Source organism: Lygodium microphyllum, chromosome 21, assembly GCF_053477565.2.
Source record: "Lygodium microphyllum isolate KBCC chromosome 21, Lygodium_microphyllum_v1.1.10, whole genome shotgun sequence".
Taxonomy (NCBI): Eukaryota; Viridiplantae; Streptophyta; class Polypodiopsida; order Schizaeales; family Lygodiaceae; genus Lygodium; species Lygodium microphyllum.
In genome coordinates, this window is record NC_141155.1 from 69,889,367 (window position 1) to 69,892,909 (window position 3,543).

At 40.4% G+C, this 3,543-nt stretch overlaps 1 pseudogene; it reads right to left on the reverse strand.

Moving 5' to 3' along the window:
- Positions 1–489: 489 nt before the first annotated feature.
- On the reverse strand, positions 490–805 carry LOC148018121 (uncharacterized; annotated as a pseudogene).
- Between the last annotated feature and the right edge of the window lie 2,738 nt (positions 806–3,543).

Consider the following 3,543-nt stretch of genomic DNA (forward strand, 5'->3'; position numbering starts at 1 on the left):
GATAAATAGTGTAGGCATGTACTTGTAAATCCCACGGGTCGTTGTCGCGCCTTTGAAAGCTGTGTCCTCTTGCAGTCCAACCAAGGAGAGTCTTGTGTCCCGCCAGTCGTTGCAATCGTCAGCTCGTCAATTTTTCTCTCCCTCTCCGACTCTCGCACAACTTTTGCTCTATGACAATAGGAATGCCCCTTTTTGTTTCTTAAGTTTTAAGTTAACCCTTAATTAAGAGTTAATTGAAACTTTAGCTATGGTTTTGAATTGAAGAAGGCGTCGACTCTCAATGGCCAAGGAGACTATTGCAATATCTTTCTGATCTGTCTGCCAAATCGTACGCGAGCCCAGGTGATAAAACGAGAAGACAATCTTCATCCAGCCTACCACTTCAGATTAGGCAAGTATATGGAAGCTCCGAATTCTCATAGAGAGAGATATGGCGTCGTGTGATGAAGGCATTGATGGAGCAATTCATCTTTCCTGCTCTTCATCAAATTCTCTTGCTGTATCATACAAAAAATTGTACAATGGAAGCAGCCAACTTTGGTAGACCCTTCTGCCTTCACTGGACGCCGCAATGCCTAGAACTATTTTGTTACAGAAACGTTCTAGATCATCATGTATTCAGGTAATTGGCGGCCATCATAAGCTCCAGCGATATTTCAGGCTCAATGGAAAACTGTTCCTTACCACTCGCAAAATGTCGGATAAGCATGCTTTTGATCGTCTCGGAGACGAGGGCCGCAAATCTGTCGATGACGAACTCGAAGCCTTCGGCACTGATGAGCTTGACGGTGTCCTCCTTCCTCATTGTGGACCGTCGCTAGATCTATAGACCTATCCTCTCTTTCTATAAGGCTCTCCTCTCACTGTCTCGCGCCCTCTCTCTGAAAATGCAGGATGGCGCCTTATCTCAGAAGCACACACAACTGCCATTTTGCCCCCCCCAAATTTTTTCGAGACAGAGAGACGTCACGAGAATGTAACTGCCCGTCTTGTATGAGTGAGCCCCCATAGGGTAATATAGGCACCTTTGCACCCTTTGGAATGTCAATGTGTGAGGTATTGCTACTAGTTGATGACCTCAATGACACAAGGACAACCCTTGCTCGTCTAGTCCAACCAACTTTACCATATGCATGGTAGCCAACAAACTTTTGTATTTCCTCGAAGGTTGCTGCAAAAGTAATTGACATGATGATGTCCATTAAAGACCATACGAACATCTCTTGCTTCATGCAACGTCGACCAGAAGCCAGAGTTCACTTGTGCACAACCAATTCCCTCTTGCTTAACTCTAGTTATTGAGCAAAGACTTGCCATACGTGTCTCAACTAGAGAAATGTGAAAATAAGCCAAGGCAGGAATCTTATCCATTGATGTAAATGCATTGATTTTGTTTCGTTCCTACAGTTCGATGTTCGATAGATAGCTCTTTAAACCATTTCTTTTGGCTTTCTTGAATCCACCCATAACCATATATCCTCTTCACCTTGGAGTAGTCCCTACTATCAAGCATGTAAAGATTTAGGACACTTCTTCTTTCATCCTCCGATCCCAATGGCCTTGTACTTCTAAGTGGTAGTTACCAAACCCATCTATGTGAGTAACTAGTTTGTTGCTTGAATTCTCCATCCCCCTACTACCCTGTACATCATGGTGTTTAATTTCTTTTGGATATACTTGTGACAAGGTGTAATCCATGGTGGTAATGTATATTATTTTTTAAATAATAAAAAGGATCGTTGAAATATGAAGAGACTACCACATGTGTTGTATAAGAGTGTTAGTTGATGAGGACCACAATATTTGGTAATCAATCGTAGATAGATCATGATCATCAAGTCGTTTCCAAGTAGAAAGCTGCCCTACTCCTAACCACTGCATATCTTGGATTGATGTTGCAAAATTTCCTTTGGCACTCTTTGGGATGTCACAAGGATGAATTCACATATGACATAGTGTGTCCTTATAACCTTAACACCAAGAGTACATCCTAGGTGGTACATCCGATCTTCCTTTTGCCAGTAAGTCCCTTTGGATCACATCATCCTTGCCAAGAGTCATCCTCTTGAATCTAATATTCAACACCTCCCCAAAGAAATCTTCATGATAATCACCAATGATCTAATGATCACCCCTTGATCGTCACTGCAGTATTACTATCAAATTTTTATCTAAAACTCCACCTCCCTCTCGTACAAGAACTTTCTCGTACCAACATCTCCTAGCTAGGCTACAAGGACACAGCCTCCAAAGACAACAACAACAAACACCGCATCAGCATTAAATTCATGTAAAAATTTAGTAATAAGGTATCAATTGTATACAGTTTTGCCAAAAAATTGTTGCAATAAATGGCATGTTTTTAGGTGTTGTCATTTCTCCTCCATTTAATTGCGAAGCGTCCTCGCGAGCACAGCTACATCACGAACATTCAGCATCACGAGCACAACTACCACGAGCACTGCTACACAACTTTAAAAGAAAAAATATACTCTCCTCCACTTAATTGCGAAGCGTCCTCGTGAGCACAGCTACAAGATCTGCAAAACCGCACATGGACAACTAGTAGACACTAAAAAGATAGGAAAAATACTTGTTGGTGTCCTATTAAAACACAAACCATACAAACATTCCAAGTAAATTGTATAAAAACTTATGCAAACTAACATTCTCCCTTACTCACTCTCCCCACTGAAATGCATAACAGAGCTTCATCCATTGCATAGAATATACCAACTAGGAAGCTGTCTAGAGCCGCTAAACAACAATAATCCCTCTAGGCAATAAATTGCCACACTACTATCCTACTAAAAATATTGTTTCTAAAATAGCATCACTGATAATATCGTTACTTAACAAAGAACCAAACAAGACAAACTAGTACTACAACACTAAATAGGACTCCTAGGGTTTAGCTGCTAACCCTCCATGTTCTACTAGAACAACCAGCCAATGGTTCGTAACTTCTAACTATCCAAGGCTCTTCTTTTAAGTTTATGTTTTAATGGCTTTTTTTTTGGTTTTTTTTAAAAAAAATGTCAAAAGAGTATATACATTGATTCTCTTTCCCAAAAGGTCCCACCCCAAAGAGATACAAGGCATCGGACGCAGGGCACCCGTCAAGGAAATCCCTACAGCCTACCAGGACCTCAGAGGCGATGGTTATCTTCTTTTGGTTGTTTTTTTTTTTCAAACCCTGCAGTCTCAGGGTGTTTTTTTCTTGTTTGTTTTTCTTCTTTCTTTCTTTCTTTAAAAGAATAAATATATAGACTCTTCCGAACTTTTAGTAGTCGGATTGGATTTTAAGTAATTTTTTTATTTTAAAGGATCAGCTAGAAAGCTAAGAATACATTACTTAATTGAACGGTCAAACATTTCAGCTCAACAACTTTGCTCGAGGAATCTAATCTAGCGCATAATACTAGTCACTCTGCCTAGGCAAATGATAAGCAAAGAATACTCACCAGCTCAGCATCTCTCTTCCACGCTACTCCTAGTCAAAATTTCGTGGAGAGAACCTTGTTATTCAGCTACCCCACATAT